Below are 24,803 nucleotides of genomic sequence, written 5' to 3'. Positions count from 1 at the left end.
GCATATAAGTCTATGGGCACATCCTGCTGATTGCATGTGCCCATAGACTTATACGCAAAATAGAGCAGTGAATCTTGCGTATAACTAAACCTATGGACACATAGACTTATACGCAAGTTTCATGATTCTATTTGTGTGTAAGTCTGTGGGCACATTCCCCCCCCCCCATCGCCATTTTTTTAAAAGACATTTTTTTAAAGGCAATCGGCAGGGACAGGGAGGAGGTGAACGGCTCTGGCTGGAAGAAGCAGCCGAGTGCCATTCCACCTCCAGTCCTCCTGGAGCAGAGGTAAGTGGTCCCGATCCACTGCAGATTCCTGAGGCTGGATTCCAAAAAATCTGGCCTCATTTGAATCCGCAACAGATTTCTCTGACATCCCTATCTTTTTCAGGGGTCCTTGCAGGTACTTTTAGAATTACAGATCCCTGAAGAAGGCCCACATATATTATTCAGGGCTGAAATGCATAGGGTTACTCTTGGAAACCTGAGACTCTGTCTCTTCATTGCATTGGACATCCCCTCCCCCCACCCCCACACACTCTTGTTCACAGACACTGCAAATTAATTGCAATTGAAGAGGAAATGCTGATGTAGGATGATATGGGACTGGGGTGCAAATTAATTAAATAATTTATTTGATTTGGTGTGATTTGGATTAGAAATTAATTGGCTGTCTTTACCTTCTATGAAATTCAAATAAACCCCAGTCATTATTTGTAAAATTGCATATACAGGTATAATTTAGCATATGCAAATTTTATGCAGATTTGTATCCTATGGGACTGGACCCTGAATCTAGTGAATGTCTAGCAATTCCCCGTAACTCAGTGTGTTCCTATAGTGGGCAGCACCAACAAGCCTTTCTCTGTATCTACTGGGCTGTTTGTCAATTAAATTGAATTGAATGGTATCCTCCCACCAGTAGAAAAGGAACCACTGGCAGAAGAGACTTCTTATCCCTGTCTGCCTCCCCCCACCCCAAGAGTGCTCCAGAGGATTGGGGGCCCCTGCAGAGCAGATTCATGGGGTACACAGGGAGCTTCAGGGTGGGAGGAGAGCATGGGAGAGTTGGCTCACCGATTCGATTTAAGCCCTTCTAAGCTTTCTGAGTTGAGCTCCATGTCTACGTTGTTCCACTGATACCTGCAAAGAATTGTTGCATGAAGCAACAAAGTAAACAACAGCATCACTGGATATCATTAAATGAATAATGTGAAACCTCTGTGTCACAGCATTTAATTCTGTATCTTCTGTTCGATGAAAGGATGGAGAACAGATACTCATTGCAAGGTTACAATTGTAGGCCTCAAACTAAGATTTCTGATGAACTTTCTGACAAAGACCTACAGCATTCTAACACCATGCTAATGACTACAATGTTGGGGCGGGGGTGGGGGGACTACAATAGATCAAAATGCACCAAAGTGGAAGTCCTGCAGGTTGCCATAATGAGAGCCATTATTGTCATTTAGAAAGACTGAACTGTTTCATTTAAGCAATTCTGACTGCCAAAATGCCGAAAGTAAAATATCAGTAGTTGTTAACTGTAATGATTTTTTAAAATCAGGATCATTAACCAGAAGGATTACTGCAGGAGCTGGTGATAAAAGCTATGGTGTGATAATGCATCTGTTTAGTACATTTTTTTTAGAGGTAGCTGAGAATGTAACTATTAGATTAAACAGCTCGTGGTTTAAAAGACAAGGTTCCAGTTTAATCATTTACGCATAAAAAACAAAGCAGAGAGCTGTGAACTTTCAGTGCCATTCCCACACTGCATTGAAACCAACAGTAAAACTCCCACTGAACCCTAGTTATCACTTCATTTTATTATGGGCTATGCTGTGTGAATGAAGAAAAGGTGTAAGACAACAGAAGAAGCCAAAGTGGCTTCACAAAAAGCTGAGAGATGACCTGAAAACAAAAAAAAAGGACACATATAGGAAGTGGAAAGAAGGCCAAGCAACAAAGGAAGAGTACAGGCAGGTAGCACAGAATTGCAGGGATGGCGTCAGGAAGGCTAAAGCTGAGAACGAGCTGAGGATAGCAAGGGATGCTAAAGCAACAAAAAGGCTTTCTTCAGCTACATGCATAGCAAAAGATAAAGGAAAGAAATGGTGGTTCAGCTATTAAATAAGGATGGCAAAATGGTAATAGATGAAAGAAAAGGCAGAGATGCTCAATTTCTAATTTGGCTCAGTCTTCTCCCAAAAGAGGGTCTATGACCCCCCTGGAAAAGGGGAAGTAGTACAGCCTGAAGGGGCAGGATTGCAGCTTGAGATTGAGAGGCATATGGTCAAGGAACACCTAATCACTTGGAATGAGTTCAAATCTCCAGGGCCAGATGAACTGCATCATAGAGTAATAAAGGCACTGGCAGAAGAACTCTCAGAGCCACTGTCTATTCTCTTTGGGAAATCATGGAGGACGGGTGAAATGCCAGATGACTGGAGGAGGGCTAATGTTGTCTCAATCTTCAAAAAGGGTAAAAAGGAAGAACCTGGGAACTACAGACCGGTCAGTCTGACATCAATCCCTGGGAAAATTCTGGAGCAGATGATAAAGCAAGCCATCTGGAAGCACGTTGAAAACAATGCACTGATGACTCGAAGCCAACATGGACTTGTCAAGAACAAATCCTGCTAGATGAATCTGATCTCATTTTTTGATCCTCCCTTGTGGACTGTGGGAATGCTGTAGACATAATATACCTTGACTTCAGCAAAGCTTTCAACAAAGTGCCCCATGACATCCTGATGAGCAATCTAGCTCAAAGTGGGCTAGATGAAACAACAATCCGGTGGATCCACAGTTGGCTACAGAATCGGACTCAAAGAGTGCTTATCAATGGGACCTTCTCAAACTGGGGAGAGGTAACGAATGGGGTACCACAAGGCTCAGTCCTGGGCCCAGTGCTCTTCAACATTTTTATTAATGACTTGGAGAAGGAGGTGCAAGGAATGCTGATCAAATTTGCAGATGACACAAAATTGGGCGGGAGAGCTAATACTCTGGAAGACAGAAACAAAATTCAAAGTGATCTTGATAGACTGGAGCACTGGGCAGAAAACAACAGAATGAAATTTTATAGGGATGAATGCCAAGTTCTGCACCTAGGAAAAAGAAACCAAATTCACAGTTACAAGATGGGGGATACATGGCTGAACAACACTACAAGTGAGAAGGATCTTGGAATTGTTGTAGATCACAAGGTGAATATGAACCAACAATGTGATGTGGATGCAAAAAAGGCAAATGCTATTTTGGGCTGCATTAATAGAAGCATAGCTTCCAAATCCCAGGAAGTACTAGTTCCCCTCTACTCAGCACCGGTTAGGCCTCATCTGGAGTACTGTGTCCAATTCTGTGCACCACATTTTAAGAAGGATGCAAACAAACTGGAGAGGGTTCAGAGGAGGGCAACAAAGATGATCAGGGGACTGGAAACAAAGCCCTATGAAGAAAGACTGAAAGAATTGGGCATCTTTAGCCTTGAGAAGAGAAGACTGAGGGGAGATCTGATAGTGCTCTTCAAGTACTTGAAAGGTTGTCACAGAGAGGAAGGCCAGGATCTCTTCTTGATCATCCCAGAGTACAGGACACAGAATAATGGGCTCAAGTTACAGGAAGCCAGATTCCAGCTGAACATCAGGAAAAACTTCCTGACTGTTAGAGCAATACGACAATGGATCCAATTACCTAGGGAGGTCGTGGGCTCACCTCTCCCACACTGGAGGCATTCAAGAGGAGGCTGGACAACCATCTGTCAGGGACGCTCCGACTTGGATTCCTGCATTGAGCAGGGGGTTGGACTCAATGGCCTTGTAGGCCCCTTCCAACCCTACTATTATATGATTCTATGATTTCTTAATGTATAAACTCAAGGGGCTCGAGGAAAAGGGGATCTGGTGTACTTAGTAGTATAATATCAACAAACTGCTCACATTCCTACCAGTATGATCTATTAGGATGGAGGGCATGAGAGACTGACCTTTTGTGTGGTGGCCCCATCCTTATGGAATGCCCGACCGTAGGCTCCAAGGTGGGAACAGGATTTGGGGTGGTATTTGGAGATCACAAGAAAAGTGGGGGAAGGACACCATCACCCTGCTGTTCTATATGTGGTGCTGACATTTTGGGGCTGGCTGCCAGCCCTGGGCCTGAATGCTCTTATATAGGCCGAAGGGAAGGGGACATGGTCTAATCCCCCCCACCCAGAACAACAGCAACAAAAGACAAGTACTTCCATCTGCAGTCAATGAGGTGAATTCCTCCAGAGTAGGGTATTGGAAAATTTAATTTGATCTGCATTTTAAGTGAACTAATCGAATTCTCACTTCCTGGACTAATATTTGGATCAGAATGCAGTTCATCCTTCAGACTGTGCACAACTCTGTATTTGCAATGCAATTCTTCAGCTCCAAAAATGCATATCTTATGGGAAAATAAAAAAAAATATATAGGTAAAGGTGTCCCCAACCAGTCGTGTCCGAATCTAGGGTGTGGTGCTCATCTCCATTTCTAAGCCGAAGAGCCAGCGCTGTCCGAAGACGCTTCCATGGTCATGTGGCAGGCATGACTGAACACTGAGGTGCATGGAATGCTGTTACCTTTCCCGCCCCAGTGGTACCTATTTATCTACTTGCAATTTCTTGCTTTCGAACTGCTAGGTTGGCAGAAGCTGGGACTGAAGATGGGAGCTCACTCCGTCACGTGGCACTTGGGTCTCGAACTGCTGTCCTGCCGTCCTTCCAGTCTGCAGTTCAGCGTCTTAACCACTAAGCCACCGCGGCCCTATGGGAAAATACATACAATTAAAATGTGAATTTGCATGCATTTTTTTTTCTTTTCATCAGAGAAAATGGGATGGAAAGGACTTATTTAGGGATGGCAGAGAATTTCTCCATGAATCTTCAGGAGGCCGAGCGTTGAGGCATTCAGCCCCCCGAAAGTGTTGGGGAAATTCTCCGCCGGCCCCCTGCCCCCCCCCCGGGATGGGACTTACCTTCAGCGAATGTCCCTCTCAGCAGCGGGTCCTGGCAGCGGTTCGGCGGTGGTTCGGCGGTGGTTCGGTGGGGGCGGGGGCGGCGGCCGGTCTCCCGACCGACTGCCGCCGCCGCCATTACAAAATAAAAAAGTAAAACAAAAACAAAAACACACACCCGTGATAGGCTACGTGACGATTTACGTAGCCTATCACGGCTAGATTTCCAAAGTCAGCCATGATAGGCTACGTATATCGTCACGTAGCCTATCACGGGTGACTTTGGGGGGAAAAAAAAAGCGCGTATGCAAATGGCGGTGGCCCATGGGCGCCGCCATTTGCGTTCCTTATTTTGGCACATCTATTCTACGTAAAGATTTATGTAGACTATGGCGAAAATAAGGGCAACACAAATAGCGTTCCCTTATTTTTGCCGTAGTTTACGTAAATCTTTACATAGACTAGACGTGCCAAAATAAGGAATACAAGTGGCGGCGCCCATGGGCCGCCGCCATTTGCGTACACACTTTTTTTTTCCCCCAAAGTCACCCGTGATAGGCTACATGACGATTAATGTAGCCTATCATGGCTGACTTTGGAAATCTAACCCTGATAGGCTACATTAATCATTACGTGGCCTATCACGGTTTTTGGGGTTTTTTTACTTTTTACTTTCAGGCGCTTCTCCCCGGCCTGAATTTCGGCCGGGCGAGGCGGGGCGCCTCCCCCCCGGCCTGAACTTTGGGGGGAGAAGCAAAGCGCCTCCCCCCCACCGCGAATCACCCCTGTGAAAAGGTAAGTGACTTTTGTACATCCCTACTTATGATTGAACACTGGAGAAACTGACTTGGCCTGGAAATAGACTAATCTATCCATCCCAACTCTAGAGTTTCATATCGTGACAGGGTCAATTCTCAAAGTTCTTAACATTCACATGTCCTTTGGGGACCATTTTTTGTTTGCTTGTTTGTTGTTGCTGTTGTTATTATTCAAACTTATTTAATTATTTTAAGTATTCACCCTTTATTTCCAAGTGGATTACAAAGATCAATAGAAGATTGTAAGCCTGAAGTCAGGGTCTATCTAAAAGACCAGCCACAAGAGAACCACGGTGTAGTAGACCCAGGGCTCACAGGAATGCACTTGTTGATTAGCAGGGAAGCTGATGTCATCTGACACCCCCTCAGAATTCCCAGTTCCTTCTGAGCTTAGCTGCAACCTTCTCAGTAGCTGGGGGGGGGGCTAATTTCCTAGCAGCAATATATTGTTCCCTGATGGCTTGGTCTTGAATGGGCAATTAAAACCGACTAGCTTTACAAAAGACCTGTTCTTGGTGGAGATTAAAAGTGGTAGAACTGGTCTGTTGAGATGGATCAACACAGCTGCCTGAATTTTTGGACTCCCCTTGGGGGTGAGGCTATGGGGATTGTCATGATGAGTACCTGCATTTCAGAATTTACCACTACACCATTGCTTGTGAAGTTGCCCCTCACAAGACTGGAGTTGCCATGCAGCTATAGACTGCTCTAATAACCATGGTTTGCAGTTCTGCTATATAAGAATTCCATCTAGCCTCAGGGGTTCTTTGAAGGCGGGTGTGGTGTAGTTGCTAGAACAGGGGTGGGGAGGGAACTGATCACTTGCAGAAGGCTTTTGAAATTAGGCTGAGGGCTGCATGAAATTAGGTTTAGGGCTGCACTTGCCCACTCCTAGGTGATATTGCCAAACTGGGAACAGGGAGACCTGTGTTTACATTCCCACTCAGCCATGAATTTCACTGGGTGACCCGGGTTTATGGGGACTGTCATGATATTGACATATCAATATTGACATATCATGTCATGACTGTCATGTTATTGCTGTGCTGAATCCTGCCCCCTATTTTGGGGGGAGGTTTTGCTCTCCCTGTGAAAGAGACATTGTTTTTTTCTGCCTCTTTCACAGGGAGGAAGAGAATTTCGTATAATTTTCTCCTTGAGGACGGGGACAGGGTTTCCATATACCTTTTTCATTAAGTTTGGGAGGTGGCTGAAGGATCTTCCTTTCCTTAGAAAAAAAAATTGAAAAATGCCCCCAGCACGAGACCCTTTACAGCGTGGCATCTCCATCCCACCAGCACTTCTTGAACTCCCAGGGGACCACATGACCTCTCCCTCTCCAATAGGCATTCAGGAAGAATTCCCAGGCTGAAGAAGCTTTGCAGAGTCCAGGGCTGTTTCAAACAAGAACAAATGGGACTTTTGGAGCCTTAGAAAAAAAAGAGAAAAACCTTGCTTGCTCTATGGGCATTTCTACTAGGGATGTACGAAAGTCACTTACCTTCCTGCAGATTATGTTGATGGGGGGGGAGGCGTTCCATCCCTCCCCCCGGAATCCTCGACGGGGGGGAGGCGATCCGTTCCTCCCCCCCGGAATCCTCCACGGCCGGCTGTGCTCTGCGGCAGCTCTGCGGAGCAGCTGGCCAGGCCCAGCCCAGGCCAGAGCCATCCACAGCCAGATTTCCAGCTGCGGAGGGCTCTCGGGAAAAATAAAAACAAAAAAACCCGTACGCAAATAGCAGCGGCTACGGCTGCCGCCATTTGCGTTCCTTCTTTTTGGCCGTCTTAGTCTACGTAAATATTTATGTAGACTATGACGGTGAAAATAAAGGGGAATGCAAATAGCATAGCGGGTGCTATTTGCGTCCCTTTTTGATTCACCGTTTCAGCCTAAGTAAATATTTACGTAGGCTAAAACAGCGAATCAAAAAGGGATGCAAATAGCGCCCGCTATGCTATTTGCGTTCCCCTTTATTTTCGCCATCATAGTCTATGTAAATATTTATGTAGACTAAGATGGCCAAAAATAAGGAATGCAAATGGCGGCGGCCGTAGTCGCCACCATTTGCGTACGCATTTTTTTTTTTTAACTCAGTAGCCATGATCTTCTGGGTTTAAAAATCCAGCAAATCTATTAAAAATCTATCACGTCATTGTTGTTGTTTTTTACAAGGTAAAGGTAAAGGTGTCCCCAACCAGTCGTGTCCGACTCTAGGGTGCAGTGCTCATCCCCGTTTCTAAGCCGAAGAGCCAGCGCTGTCCGAAGACGCTTCCGTGGTCATGTGGCCGGCATGACTGAACACCGAGGTGCACGGAACGCTGTTACCTTTCCCGCCAAGGTGGTACCTATTTATCTACTTGCAATTTCTTGCTTTCGAACTGCTAGGTTGGCAGAAGCTGGGACTGAAGACGGGAGCTCACTCTGTCACACAGCACTCGGGTCTCGAACTGCTGACCTGCCGACCTTCCAGTCTGCATTTCAGCGTCTTAACCACTAAGCCAAGACAAGACTGCAAATGGCAGCGGCGGCAGCCGGTCAGAAGACCAGCTGCCACTGCCGCCGCCACAGCCGCTGCTGCCGCCCGGAAGATCTGCCCCAGGTAAGTCTCGTCCCGGGGGGGATCCTCGGGGGGGTGAGGGGGTGGCAGGCCATTCAGCCACGGAGTTCGGGGGGCTGAATGAACTGGCATTCGGCCTCACCGAGATCCGTGGCGGAATTCTGTGCCATCCCTAATTTCTACACCAGCCTAAAATCCTGCATTTAAAATGGGGCTTTCTTCTTCCCTTTTAAATGCAGGATCGCAACTGATTCCCTTTACACATGCTCCCTTTCCCCCTTGCCTTCCCCCCTCCTTCTCCCCATATCTGAGTCTTCTATTATTATCTTTCATTGTTCTCGCTCCACTTCTTCCTGCTTTACCTTTTTTGATGGAGGAAACTGAAGTGGAACACAATGGGGTAATTTGATAGCTCATTATCTGCGATCTATTTAAAAACGGAGCAAAGGGCATTTAGTGCAGGAGGGTCATGGCAGGGTCACTGCGACATGTAAGAGCCTGCAAACTTCTGTGAAAGAGCGATCTCAGTCGCAGCATAAAAGCCCAGTGTGAAGGAGCCCTATGTTGCTGCAAGGAAGAAGAGAATTTTCAAAAGCCCTATTTGTTCTTGCTTTGCAGACCATTTGCAGCCTGGGCACCCTTCCTGAATACCTATAGGAGGGGGTGCGGTCATGTGGTCTCATGGGAATTCAGAAATAGCTGCCAGACTGAAGAAGCTTCTCTCTAAAGAGTCCTGGGCAGGTTCCGGGGGTGTGTGTGTGTCATTGTGCCTATTGAGCGCCCTCAGTATGTAGAAATCACTACCTTAAGTCTGGTTGGCCTGTTTCTCTTCCAAAGTGATAGGCACTCAGGCCCTGAATCACTATAGTACAGTGCTAAACTCAATTGTTATTGCTATCTGATTTTTGTCCTTGCTATCTCACAAAGTATTTTACCCTTCAATCCCTTTACTGTCATTCATACATATATTATAAGTTATGCATCTCTTCACCTAAAATATCATTGCTATTTAATTCAAGCAGTGATGAATTGCTGGAGTGAATTCATGCAAACAGGGAAATTGAAATTAAATTCATCATGCCAAGAAAAGCCCATCCCACTCATGCAAATTAGCAGCTTTCCTGCTAAAATCAATTTGTTTTGGTAAATTATGCAAAAATTCTCAAAGGGCTTAGGTAGGTAATTTATTATACTCTTGGCTGTTCCATAATGTTAGAAAATGAAATTTATTCACATAATATTAGATGGCATAAGCTGCAAGCTTAGTGACATTTTTTTTTTATTCTTACATCTGGGTTGTCTATGTGGACATCACACTATAAATGGGACATAACCTTCATTTGAAGTTCTCTGTTGTGGACTCTATTCAAATATCTTCCAGAGAACAGGGCAGGCTTGGTGTCTTGTCATTTCATAATGGAGACACACCTCAGGAGAAAAGGAAGAAAGAAAGAAAGAAAGAAAGAAAGAAAGAAAGAAAGAAAGAAAGACTTTATTAATGGATGATAAATGTAAATAAATGAAACAAAGAGCTTACATTCACTAACCTGATGAATGAATATTGTTATGAGAGTGGGGCTAGAGAAGTCTCAGTAACTCATTCATACTCAACAATTACTCACAAACTATTACTTCTCATGTAAGTTGTAAAATATGGATGAGACGGGGGAACTCTGTAGTGTGAGGCACAAAACAAAACAAAAGTGAGAGAGGATTTAATACTGCTCTGGTGTTTGGGGATGGTCCAAAAACAACAGAGAATCATTATATGTTCATTAACAGTATACATTTATTATATTTATATCCTGCCTTTCCTCCAAAAAGCTCAGGGTATGGTTCTTCCCCCTACCCCTTTTATCCCCACAACCACCCTCTGAGGTAGGTTGGGCCGAGAGATTGCCCCAGGTCACCTGTTGAGCTTCGTGACTGAGTGGGAATGCAAACATAGGTCCCCCTGTTCCCAGTTTGGCACTATAACCTAGGAGTGGGCAAGTGTGCAGCCCTAAATCTAATTTCATGCAGCCCTTGGCCTAATTTCAAAAGCCTTCTGCAAATGATCAGTTCCCTCCCCACCCCTGTTCTAGCAACTACACCACCCCTGCCTTCAAAGAACACCTGAGGCTAGATAGAATTCTTATATAGCAGAACTGCAAACCATGGTTGTTAGAGCAGTCTATAGTTGCATGGGCAGCATGGCAACTCCAGTCTTGAGTCCATCATGACAATCCCCATAGCCCCACCCCCAAGGGGAGTCCAAAAAATCAGGCAGCTGTGTTGATCCACAACAGACCAGTTCTACCACTTTTCATCTCCACCAGGAGTAGATCTTTTGTAAAGCTCTTACAAAGGTTTTAATTGCCCATTCATGACCAAGCCACCCCCCCAAAAAACCCTGATGCATTACATCAGGGAACAATACATTGGTGCTGGAAAATATATATCTATATGTATATGTATATGTATATGTATATCTATATCTATATCGAGTTGCGCACCGCTTCAGCCCAAGGCCCGAACCTCGAGTTGAAGTGGGCCACTTGGGGCCACTTGGGGCCCCTTCTGAGGTGAAGTGGAGGGGGGGCACGAAGCAGCCCGGAGCAGGTTGGGGGCTCACTAAAGCACTTGGTGCACTTTGGAGCTTCGGCCCCCACCACAGCCCACCCCCTGGCACCTCCAGTCCCTTACCTGAGCTGCCTTCTCCACTACTGCCGCCACCTCCTCACCGCTGATGCACTGATGCCTTCTCTGCCACCGCTGCATTGCTGTCATCGCCGCCACCTGCCGCCACTGCTGTCATCATCTCCTTCACCACCGCTGCCACTGCCGCCATCTCCTGAGGCCTGGATGTGCGGTGACTCTTCATGCAGGCAGTCGCCATTTTTAAAATGGCAACTTCCTGGAACTTCCAGGAGATTACCATTTTAAAAATGGCAACTCCCTGGAAGAAGACCAGTCATCGTGTGTCCAGGCCTCAGGAGATGGCTGTGAGGAAGGCGAGGAAGAAGAAGATAGCAAAGGCGGCAGCGGTGATGAAGAAGACAATGAAGGCAGTGGCATGCTGATGGAGAAGGTGGTGGCAGTAGCAGCAGAGGAGGAGGCAGCCCAGGTAAGGAGCTGGGGGTTGTGTGGGGGTGTCAGCGGGGGGACCTGAAGTGGGGGTCACCATCCAAATCCCGCTTTGGGTTCAGGGCCAAAGTGGGTCGCCCCCCCCAATCTGCCTGAGCCAGATGGGGTCCACCTCGGAAGCCACAAAGCAGCTTCCGAGTCGGGTCGGAGGGGTCCATGCACAGAAATATATATATATATATATATATATATATATATATATACACACACACACACACATTGCTACTGTGAGACCTGTAGCTAAGCTCAAGGAGAACAGGGAAGTCTGAGAGGGGTGGTGACATAATGGCAGGGACAAAAAGGGCAATCAAAAAGTGTCAGTGCTGCATCCCTGAAAGCCCTGGCTCTGGTACACCACTGTTCACAAGTTTATATTGGGAACTTGAAGGTGCAGGAAGGATCTTATGCTGTGATGGAATCAGAAATGGCTAGGTAATGAATTCCTGGGCTACTGGCTGGTGCTACCCATATCTCACAGTGTCAGAGGCACTGGCAACCGCAGGACCAGCTGATATGAGCCACAAGCTGGACTTGGACTGTTTGAGCGGTGAAGGCAGACTTAGGGATGTATGAAAGGTACTTACCTTTCCGCGGATTATGCTGATGCTGGGGGGGGAGGCGTTCCGTTCCTCCTCCCCAGAATCCTGGCTGGCCGGCTCCTCTCTGCAGGGATTCTGCGGAGCTGCCGGCCGGCTCCGCCAGCAGCCCGACATCTGGCCGCTGGCTAGCAGGGATGCAAATGGCAGCAGCCATAGCCACCGCCATTTGCGTCCCTACAGTCAGCCATCATAGGATACGTAAATGTTTAAGTAGCCTATCACCGCTGATTTAAAACAACAACAACGTGCGTACGCAAATGGCAGCGCCCATGGGCACCGCCATTTGCGTTCCTTATTTTGGCACATCTTAGTCTATGTAAACATTTACGTAGACTAAGACGTGCCAAAATAAGGAACGCAAATGGCGGCGCCCATAGGCGCCACCATTTGCGTACGCGCGTGTGTGTTTTTCTTTTAAATCAGCCATGATAGGCTATGTAAACATTTATGTAGCCTATCACTTTTTTTTTTTTTTACTGGAAATGGCGGTGGCGGCAGCCGGTCGGAAGACCAGCCGCCACCGCTGCCGCCGCCGAACCGCCGCCGGAGCCGCCGCCGCCAGGAAGATCCGCCAAAGGTAAGTCCCATCCTGGGAGAGGGGCGGGGGGGTGGCAGACCATTCCGCCACCGATATCGGGGGGCCGAATGCGCTGGCATTCGGCCTCCCCAAGATTCGTGGTGGAATTCTCTGACATCCCTACCTGGAAATGGCAGTGGCGGCAGCTGGTCGGAAGACCAGCCGCCGTCGCTGCACCGCCACTGGAGGCGCTGCCACCAGGAAGATCTGCGTAAGGTAAATCCTGTCCCGGGGGGGGTGGGGGGCGGGGGGCCATTCCGCCACCAATTTCGGGGGGCCGAATGCACTGGCATTCGGCCTCCCTGAGATCCGTGGTGGAACTTTCGTACATCCCTAGGCAGACGTCTTAGATAGTTTGAGTAGGGATGGACGAAAGGGACTTACCTCATCCCACAGCTTGCTTCGCAGTGGGGGGGAGGTGCTTTGCTTCTGCCCCCGAAGTTCAGGCAAGGGGGGGAGGCGCCCCGCCTCGCCCGGCCGAAATTCAGGCCGGGGAGGGAGGCACCCCATCCCTCGCCGGCGAAATTCAGGCCGGGGAGGAGCGCCCCGTCTCCCTGGCTGCGAAAAAAAAAGTACAGAAAAAACACAAAAACACACACCCGAGATAGGCTACGTGACGATTTACGTAGCCTATGACGGCTAGATTTCCAAAGTCAGCCGTGATAGGCTACGTAAATCGTCACGTAGCCTATCATGGCTGACTTTGAAAGAAAAAAAAAAGCGCATACACAAATGGCGGTGCCCCATGGGCACCGCCATTTGCGTTCCTTATTTGGACAGTGGTAGTCTATGTAAAGATTTACGTAGACTCCGGCGAAAATAAGGGCAACGCAAATAACGGCCGCCGCCCCCATCCCCGACGAAACGCCGCCGAACCGCCACCGGGACCCGCCGCCAAGAGGGACATTCGCCGAAGGTAAGTCCCATCCCGGGGGGGCGGGGGGCCAGCGGAGAATTTCCCCACCAATTTCGGGGGGCCGAATGTGTCGGCACTCGGTCTCCCAAAGATTCGTGGAGAAATTCTCCACCATCCCTGAGTTTGAGCCACAAGTTGTATTTCCGGTGTTTGCGTCAGAAAGGTGTACTTGAACTGTTCAAGCCAGAAGGAGTAGTAGACTCTGTACATCCCTAAGGGTGCAATCCTATGGGTGCTAGACTATAGCTAGATGGCCATAGGATTGGTCAGTACCTGGAGAACTGCCTCCTCTTCCCCGTCCCTTGCCAGCTTGTAGGCAGCATGGAACATCCCTGGGCCCCGTGCTCATTAGAACAGCATGGAGCAGGGCAAAAGAGGGCGTTCCTGGGGGTTGGGAACATGGATGTGCTAGTACAATGCTTCCTATGCATCGGCCGGCCTCCCCCCGCCCCAAGCTCTAAGGTCCCATGGCTAGACAGCCAAAATTGGCCATCTAGCCATGAATTCAGGGAGGCCAGAGCACAGAGAAGATCCCCTCTGTGCTCTGCCTCCCTTGCATTGGATAGGTGGTCGCCTCCTTTGTCAGAGACAGCTGCCTACTCCTAGGGGTGTATGAAACCCCGCTTTCCTGGCTTCACTGGGTTCCACAGGTGGGGGGAGGCGATCCGTTCCTCCCCCCGGAATCCTTGATGGGGGGAGGTGATCCGTTCCTTTCCCCCCCAGAATCCTGCCCGGCTGGCTCTGCTCCGTGGCCAGGCCGCGGAGCTGCCAGCCGGGCCAACCCGCAGCCCGGGCCAACCCCCAGCCCAACTGCTGGGCTGGTGCGGACGCAAATGGCGTCCTGAGTAGGGGATGCCATTTGTGTCCCTATGGTAGCCCGTGATAGGCTATGTAAATATTTACGTAGCCTATCATCGGCTACCATAGGGACACAAATGGCATCCCCTACTCAGGACGCCATTTGCATCTGCACCAGCCCAGCAGCAGCCAGAGCCGCCGCCACCTCCTCAGCCGGAGACGGAGCCGCAGCCAGTTAGGCTCCGTTTCACGGGGCTTTCCTGGTGTGGAGGGGCAGGGGGCTCCATTCCACCACGGATTCCAGGGGGGCGAATTCACTGGAATTCGGCTCCCCTGGGATCCATGGCAGAATTCTCTAACATCTCTACCTATGCCAATAGGATTGCTCCCTCCAACATGCTTTCATTGTTTGATTACTAGACAACAGGAGCCACAGAGACATACTTTGAATATTTCACAGAATCACAGAATAGTAGGGTTGGAAGGGGCCTACAAGGCCATCGAGTCCAACCCCCTGCTCAATGCAGGAATCCAAGTCAGAGCATCCCTGACAGATGGCTGTCCAGCCTCGTCTTGAACGCCACCAGTGTGGGACAGCCCACTACCTCCCTAGGTAATTGGTTCCATTGTCATATTGCTATAACAGTCAGGAAGTTTGTCTGACTACAACATGTACTTGGATTGTTTAACCCACAAGATGTCTGTCAGCCTTTGAGCCACCGCAGCATAGTTTGACTGTTTGAGCCATGAAAGCGTCATGAATTGATGATTTACTGGAGAGCAGGAAATAACAAGGCATGGCTATTTGGGGCCCTGAAGTGGTGTGAGATTGCTTCTAAAGGGGCAGTGATGGGCAGCAGCCATGGTAGCAGGGGAAAGAGATGAGAGCAGTAATGATACCAACTGGGCAGCAACAAGTGACTGGCAGCACTAAGAGAGCAGGCAGGTGGAGGCCGGGAGGCAGGCAGGCAGGCAATGGTGGATGGAAGGTTCACTGCGTGAGGAAGCAGGAGGTGAAAGAGGAAGGGACTTACCTTTCATGAATGTCCCTCCCAGAGGCGGATCCCGGCGGCGGTTCGGCAGGTCTTTGTCAGGGGCGGGAGCGGCAGCCGGTCTTTTGACCGGCTGCCGCCGCCACCATTACAAGCAAAGTAAAAAAAAAAAAAAAACGCCCCTGTGATAGGCTTTGTAATGATTAACGTAGCCTATCATGGCTAGATTTGCAAAGTCAGCCATGATAGGCTATGTTAATCGTCACGTAGCCTATCACGGGTGACTTAAAAAAAAAAAGAAAAGCGCGTACGGCTAATGGTGTAGACTACGGCGAAAATAAGGACAACGCAAATAGCGTTGCCCTTATTTTCACCGTAGTCTACGTAAATCTTTACGTAGACTACAGGGACCAAATAAGGAACATGAATGGCGGCTCCCTATGGGGGCTACCATTTGCGTACGCGCTTTTTTTTTTTTTTCAAAGTCACCCGTGATAGGCTACGTGATGATTAACGTAGCCTATCACGGCTGACTTTGCAGATCTAGCCGTGATAGGCTACGTTAATCGTTACGTAGCCTATCACAGGGGCATTTTTTTTTCTTTTGAAGTTCGTGGCCGGGTAGACGGGGCGCTTCTCCCCGGCCTGAATTTCGGCTGGGCGAGGCGGGAAGCCTCCCCCCCAGCCTGAATTTCGGCCGGGCGAGGAGGGAAGCCTCCCCCCCAGCCTGAACTTCAGGGGGAGCAGCAAAGCACCTCCCCCCCACCGCGAAGCAAACTGCGAGACCAGTTAAGTGACTTTCATGCACCCCTAGATGGAGGAAGGATTCATGGAATAGCCATTCCTGCACCACCATAGTTCACTGATTCTACCAAGGAGGATGTTGGTGCATTGGATGACCATCCTGGTGGAATTCATAGGGCTCAGCTTCCTGACAGAGCTCATCAATCATGAACCAGCAATTATGGACTGCACTGCAGAGTGACCCCTCCTTCATGCTGAGGTCATGGACTAGTCCTCTATGGCAGCAGAAAAATCAAAGCAAGAAGAATATAAGGGCAGTGCAGGAGACTGGGTTTATGAGCATTGGCTCACAGACACCATCACCTCCTGAGTGAGGGATGCTCTGGCTTTGGAGGGTGGGTGGAGGAGGAACATTGCACTGCACTCTGCCATCATCTGCAACACCATTGACATGTGTTCCATCCCTATGTCAAGGACACTTGGCTGCTACAGAAGAAACAGGAAAAGCTGAGGCTTCCTCAGCAGGGCACTGTATGAGGTAGAACTCCACAAACAGGATGCTGGAGGCACATGGCAGGACAAGTGAGCAAGGTGCAGGAGTTGGAACCTGGAGAACTTTAGTGTGCCAAGGCAACTGTCTAGGTTTTAGTGGGATGCCATATCACAGCTGGTGTTGGTCCTGAAGCTCTTTCTGGAGGCCACCAAAACACTTAGCTCCAGCACTGCCTTCCTCAGGCAAGTAATCCCCATGGTCAAGCATTTAGGATGAGTGCATTTGGGGGATCTCAGGTCAGGCTACCACCATCAAACCAGAGGTATGTGCTGTGAGCAGTGGCAACATAGCTGTCATTATGGTTCGCTTGAAGCTGTGTTGCCATGGGAGGGTGTCCATGTTAGTTGTTATGTGAATGGAACATTTTTGTGGCCACAAAACCAGCATATGGTGGAGAGGGTGAAGGAGGCCCAGGAGAAGAGGCATGTGCCACCCACACTGCACAAGAGAGAACACCAATGTGTCATAGTTGCATTTAATTATTTAATATAATGTTAAGAATAATAATATGAAACTAAGGAAGATTGAACAAGAAGTGGATTCTAAACAAGCTCACAAATACAGAGGGGATGGGGTGTGCATGTCTGCCCACAAACCCAACAATGCACATGGAATGAAGCTTAGATTTATGGTTGTTCAGTGAATAATAATGGAAACGAATGGGTACCAAGGAAGACGACGTAAGACTGGAGTTATAGCTATCTTTCCACATCTAATTCTCTTGAATGTTCACCAGCCAGAGGCGGTAAGGATTGAAATCCAGTGACTGGGGTCACCAATCACTTTCTGTTTTGGCAGCGGCTTGGGGCCTATAGCATTCAGACCTGTGAGTAGTTGTTTCCTATTGTGCAGTATCTCAAACCCAGAGTATTAAAGTCCATTTTACATCCTTTGCCTCAGATAATTCCATCTTGAGAGTTCAGATTTCTGCCAAGCATTTACAAGCTAATAGCATTGTTTACACTCCTGCCGCTCATTCACAGCAAAGCTACTTCCATCATCAGCTTCACGAAGTTTACAGAAACAATGATTTCCCATGCGAGTTAAACTAATTAACTATTAATCATATTTCAAGTATCTCCTAATCTCATGCTAATTACATTGCTATAATTCATTAATAAATATTTAACTTGGCTTTAAGCATGTTTTCCTTGTTTTCTGCTGCTAATGACCTGGAATATGCACACCATTTCAGATGGCATATTATTTTTACAGGGTATCATAGTATACAACTTTTGCAAATCTAAGACTGAGTGTATACTCTACAATGGAGAAACTGTTCTGCAGTGCAAGGAGGATTTGGGGGGCAACACTATTGCCACCTTCCCTCATTCTCCAGCTAGGGATGAATTAGGATTTTTGCCACTAACCAGCTCCCCCCCCCCCGTCCCTTTGCCATCCATCAGTTCATCTTTGGACTATATGTTCTGTGGCAGTTCTACTTCAACTCCTACAGAACCCTGTTAGTTCTTCTGAACCATTCATCAGCTTTCAATACCATTGACCATGGTTTGCTTCTGGATCAGCTTGCTGGGTTTGGTTTAGGAACATGGTGTTACAGTGGCTCCAATCACCTCACCAGGCCACAGAAGCTGGTGCTGGGGGTCTCCTGTTCTGCTTTGTGGCCTTTGACCTATGGGAAACTGCAAGGTCCCCCATGCTATTTAACATCTACATGAAACTGCTGAAGGAATTAATACAGAGATTTGGGATGCCATGTCACAGATATGTGGATGACACACAGCTCTACCTTTGTTTTCTATCTATAAATGCCAGGGAGACTGTGAAACTCCTGACTAGGTGTTTGGAGACAGTCTTGGAATAGAAGAGGGTGAACAAGCTGAAGCTTAATGCAGAGAAGATGGAAATACTTTAGTTAGGGAAATCTTCTAATCTGAATAGAGGGATTCAGCTGGTATTTGTTGTACTTCTCTTGAAGAACCAAGTCCATAGCTTGGGGATCCTTCAGGATTTGTTGCTTACTGTGGAAGGACAGATGATGGCAGTAGCCAGGAATGCCCTTTACCAACTTCAGTTAGTATGAACTAGGGATGGTGCGAGCATCTGGTTGGGGCTCGAAGCCTGGTGAGAAGTTGATGGTTCAGCCCTCCGGACACCAGCTCACGGACCTGAGCACTTGCCTGACTTGCAGCGTGCTGAGTCGGGCAGAGCTTGGATGCCCGCTCCCTCAGCAAGGAGAGGGGAAGAAGGCAGAGCCTCTCCTTCTTCCCCCATCCTTGCTACAGCGGCAGTGAAGTGGGAGAGGCTGGTTGCTTTCCATAAGTTGTCTTGGCCTTATGGAAAATGACAAGCTTGTCCCTTGCTGTAGCATGTGGGAGCAGAGGGAAGAAGGAAACACCTATCCTCTTCTCAACCCCCCCAACTGCTGGAGGCCAGGGTGAGAGGCTGGGGGCTGGCCATCCAAGCACTTTTTCCTCACAACAGCCCTTGAGAGCTGGCATGAGGAAGAGGGGTGACAGTGGCACCCTAGCGCTCTCACCCAGACCTCCTCTAGAGAAGGCCAGGGTGAGAGGCTGGGGGCTGGCCGCCGTCGCCTTCCTTCCCCATGCTGGCCCTTGACAGCTGACACGAGGAAGAAGAAGGGTGACGGCAGCACCCCAGCCCTCTCACCCTAACTTCCTCTAGAGAAGACCAGGGCAAGAGCCTGGGGCCTGCCTGCTGTCACCCTCCTTCCCTGCACCAACCCTTGACAGCTGATGCAAGGAAGAGGGGCAGCTCGCAAAGCTCACAGGCAGGCAGGGCAAGCAAGGAAGCTTGCCAAGCAGGCCCAGGCTGCATATGCTGTTGGGGCCAGCTCATCAAGCGCCCCCCCCACCCCAGGCAGAGATGGGCTCATCCATCCCTAGTATGAACTGTGACCTTATCTAGGGAAAGTGGATCTATCCTCAGTTATGCATGCTCTAATTTCATCCAGAGAGGACTACTGCAATGCACTTTATGTGGGGCTGTCTTTGAAGGTGACTTGGAAACTTCAGCTTGTAAAGAATGTGGCTGCTCATGTTCTTGCTGGAGATAGTTTAACCTGAAAATTATAGTTTTATAAATGCTGAGGATTTTCTGTTAAATGTCCCTGATTCCCCCTTAGAATGATAATCCAGATACTCCCTTGGTTGAGGAGCCATGACAATCAAGCTGGTTGAGGTTTCTAGTTTAAACTATGATAGACAATATCCCCCAGTTCAGTTCAGAAATGTGACCCAAACAGTGTTGTTTTGAAATGTCCTTGATGGTTTTTGCATTCAGAGATGGTGAAAGTGTGTGTGTGTTTGTTTTAAGAAGGAGTGAAAATTTACAAAGACCTCAACAGAGGTTCATTTCTTTCTTTCATTTCTGAACTTAATTTTCACTGCTACCTGTGGCGACGACCGAATTGATCTCTGTGACTGGCAGTTGCTATTTCTGCCCCAGAATACTCCTATAATGATAGAACAATACTACTTCATAACAAAGAATCATTCTGAGTAGGGATGTATGATAAATTTGTTTCAGATCATTTTTGATAAGGATTTATTCAGCTCATTGATTCGCCGACAAAAAAGAAAGAGCATTCAACAGCATGTGTACGTTGGAAAAATGTGCATGGAAAATGCATACTTTTGAAAAATGTGCACAAATACATTTTAATCAATGTGAGAAGAATGTGTACATTTCAAAGATGCACGCAATTAATGTGTATATTTGGAAAAATATTCACAGAAATACAGACAGATTTTCATGCAAACTTGCAATCTGTTACAGACTCATTTCAGAATGAGCTTCAAGATGGAATTTGTGCAACTTTGGTAAGCTGGAGTTTTGCTGATTCTCATTCTGAGACAGCTTCTGGGGTTCAGGGTGGCAGTGTCAGCTGCCATTGTCAGTCACCACCCCCCACCCACAGAAGCCCCTTTGGAACAAAGCTACATCATGATATAGATGCAGGGAGAGAAGTAGGGCCACCAGCAGAAGCTGATGAAAATATTGCTGTTGCTGCCTCTGCCATCAAAGAAAATAGTAAACATTCAGGTTAAGAAAAAGGAAAAGAAATGCTGCCACTGGGACCAACAATTGTACACCCTCCCCCCACCCTTAATGTTTTCCCTCCCCTTTTGAGCCAAAAGTTATCCATGGAGAGCTCTTAGTTCAGTTTGATTCCCCAATTGCAAGCATTTTTAGATAACTCTTGGAGAAAATTCACCTTTTCCAAATAGTTTTGCATGGACTCAATGTTGGTTGCAATCTATTGAATTGGTTTGAAAATTGTGTATTTTCTTTTTGACCCAAGTCCTGGAAAAAGTACCAAACGCCAAGGCATGGAACTTTTTTATTTCTTTATTTTTAATCTTTCTTCTCACTACAAGTTAAAGAGATCAAGAAAATATTGGCTAAGGGGATAACTTGCATATCCAACATAAAGGCCTTTACTTATCTACTGGCTACTTGAGTTATGAGTTTTCCATAATCTGGGTTAAGCAAGCTCTGAGATTGTGCCACTTTTTTCCCTGATGCTGAACATACACCCTCCCCCTATTTTTTTTTTGTACTCTGTGTGTGTGTGTGTGTGTGTGTGTGTGTGTGATATTTCTATAATACCCAATAGCCATTAGCCAAAGCTCTTCAGGTGTATCACAAAAATTAAAGCCTTTTAATACAACATCCTAAGCATAGTATAAAGCCATTAACAGTTTTAAACAGAGGAAAAACATAGTAAACAAAAGTTCTGTTTGGACAGCAAGTAAGTGGACCAAAAAATAGACTTGCATTAAAAAAAAACCCAACACTGTACATCTGCAAAATCCTAGGTACTGTTGTGATCTGTACAAGAACTCTGAGGGAAATCATGTCGACTCGTATTGTTTCTGAGCATTTATGAGCATTTATTCAAATTTGAATTCTGAACAAAGTGAATTATTTTACAGTCAGTTGACCATAATAAATTATATACGTAATAATACGTTTTGGTGACATGACAAAATTGTGGAAATAATTAAGAGCCATATTTCCATAACGGAGTCCATTTCTCATAGCAAGAAAGTCAGAATACCTGAAGTGTGGTAGGGAACAACAGTTAATTTTTGTGAACCACCCATAATTTTTGTGAACTGCCCAGAAAGCTTTGGCGATTGGGCGGTATAGAAATGAAATAAATGAATAAATGAATGAATAAATACATAAATTATGTCTAGAAGAGCACACAGAGGGCCTAAGTGGCTTCTATGGGGGAGTAGGCTGTCTAGAGAGTGCAGCAATTTTTCTTGTTATCTACCAAGCAGCACCATGGGATTGGCTGTCCATAGTCATCTGATTCCCAAGACTAAGAAGATTCTGGTTTGTGGTGCTAAGCCTGCTGAAAGATCTCCTGTAGCCCAATATGACAGAGAGCAGGGAATCAATGTCTCATACTTGAGTTGTTCGGCACCTGTGCTGAACTGGAGTGGTTAAATAAAAAATAAAAAGGAGTCCTGCAACAATGTTAATATGGCATAAGCTTGTATAGGCTTGAGCTGTGACAAATCAAACCTTCCCTCCCCACCACTTTTTTTTTTTTTTTTTGGAAATGCCTCTAACCAAAGAACATGCCCAGCCTTCTGTAGACTTCAGAGGAGGGAACATGGATCTCTGGAAGAGCACATGTTTTTTTCACGTAGAAGATCCCAGGTTCGATCCCTGGCATATCCAGGTAGGGCTACAAAAATTCCTGCCTGAAACTCTGGAGAGCCATTGCCAGTCAGTGTTGACAATAGCGGGCTAAAGTGACTAAATGCTCCGTCTCAGTATAAGACAACTTGTACTTCGTTTCTCAAAATCTTCATTTGTATACCTTCCAGGCTGGCTTAGTCTCCTGCTAAGGGCACTGTAGAAATCACCTGGAAGATGCATGATGAAGTGCTCCCAGGCTATTGATTCATCAGTATCAATTTCCCTCTGTGGAAGCTACTCAGCCCCCACAGAAATACCTGCAATTATAAAATCATTTATTTGTGTCCAGCTGACTAGCAAAGAATGAAGACAAGACCAAGCCAGGGTTGGAACCCAAGTGGGCCTCATCTCCCCACCCTCCACCAGAGAGCTGTTAGGATGAGTTATTCTTAATATCCTGATAAGTTTAGTTAGCTATTTTTTATGTCCATTTGCATTTTTAAATGAGTAACTTGTCATTTCTGAACTTCTCTGTGCTTGGTTCCTCAATAAACATACTGAATTGAATGTTGGGGTTGATTTAGTTCATATGACCTAGTCAGAAAGTTAGCTTCATTAATGTGCTGGACTGCTTGACAATGCACTGGTTTGGTTTTAAGGAGTTTATAGGATGCTCTGGAAAAGGAGCACATCCTTCTCCATATATAAATGCCTGGATTCCCATATGTCTAGGTTATGAGTTATTAAATATTAAATGTAAAATAAGTATTAGTAATATGTGGGCGGTGGAAGCATTCCCCCGTGCTGCAGACCAGAGGTGGGCAACTTTGGGCAGTTAAGGAGGCAATTTGCAACCCCTAGAACCACCTGGGGCCACATTCTTGCTACCACATCACCTGCAGTGACAAAAAAGAAGAAGAAGAAAGTGGTTTCCACTGAAATTCAATAGCAAAAGACTACAAAGACTCAAAGGGGACACATTTACCTTGAAACAAACTGAACTTGGCTACTTTTGAGTCTCTGTGGTGGTTTGCTTCCAAATTTTGTTGCCGCACTGCCAGATTTCAGCAGTGTGGGGCAGTGGTGGCAGAGACCACACTCAGGGCCATGGAGGAGCACATTTTGCCCACCATGCTATAGGCAATGGGTGTCCTAGAGGCTGCCCTGTCTCTCAGGGTTGGAGGTGTAGACATACTGGCTTGTCACAGGGGCCCATTTTGTTTTTTGCTATGAACACCTAACATGCTGCCTTCCTAGAAGAAGTTACCTGTAAATTCAAGTGGAAAAGAGTGCTTCCATTTCAGAAATAGCTTCCAATGAGGTTATTCAGCAGCAAAAAGAATGAGCATTTGTGCAAAATATTGGCTTTCAAAGAGTGGCCATCTTTGCTGAGCACATTTAATGCCATGCATGATCTGGATTTCTTGTAGTCTTTGATGTCAGTACAATACGAATGATTGCTTTAGTGGGTTAACCTTATGCCTCACCTTTCCTCGTGAAGAAGAGAAATGTTGAAAGTGGGTTCACCTTTCTTGTACTTAATGATCAAGATAATATATTAGAACAAGTTGAACTAGTGAAACTTTTAAATTGGCTTTTAAAGAAGAAAAGAAGTGAATGAAGTAAGTTGTGTTGTTTGAAAAGGATACTTTGGAGAATTAGTATTTCCCTGAGCTGTTGAGGTGGGACACTGTTGCCATGGCTACAGAGAAGGTAATACAAAGGAATCACTTGAAAATAATTCCCACAGCTAATCACTAGAGGTCAGTAGAAGAACTGAGGTGACTGCTTTTTTTTTCCTTTTTTTTGGCAAACTTCATTTGCAAGTAGAATTGTGTACAACACTGTAATTTCAAATCCATTCTATGATGCTTAGTTACTAAAGCTGCATTCCTGCTTAAGTGGAATGGATTTATTATTTAACTTAAAAGCAAATACTTTCATATTTACTTCTTTTTTTGAGGCTAAACTAAAGGCACTGAGAAATGTGAGATGAAGGTCAAAGTGTAACATGGTTAAAGAGAATTAGAAGGGATAAGCAAATTTTTGAGAATCTACACTTTACCCAGAATGGGGACAGGGTAGCATTCTGGTCTGTACCACTACAGATTGCAGGTGGGAATGCTCACCCATGTAAGAAGCTTCCTATATGAAATAAACAGGCAAATAGGAAAGAGAGCTATGATAAAAACTAGGCCGTTCTCTTCAGTGTGCTTACACGCAGGGAGGTTTCGTGCTTTATTTATTTGGGGGAATACTCAAAAACATCACCCTATGCTGGCAGCCTAAAATGGTTGTTGTTGTTTGGTCATTAAGTTGTGTCCGACTCTTCGTGACCCCATGGACCATAGCACGCCAGACCTTCCTGTCCTTTGCTCTCTCCCGGAGTGTGCTCAAGTTCATATTCATTGTATGGGTGATGCTATCTAGCCATCTCATCCTCTGCTGTCCCCTTCTCCTTTTGCCTTCAATCTTTCCCAGCATCAGGGTCTTTTCC

Source organism: Heloderma suspectum, chromosome 8 (assembly GCF_057233095.1).
Source record: "Heloderma suspectum isolate Gila_16-S chromosome 8, 16-S_ref, whole genome shotgun sequence".
NCBI classification, from domain to species: domain Eukaryota; kingdom Metazoa; phylum Chordata; class Lepidosauria; order Squamata; family Helodermatidae; genus Heloderma; species Heloderma suspectum.
Note: the sequence above shows the minus strand (reverse complement) of the source record.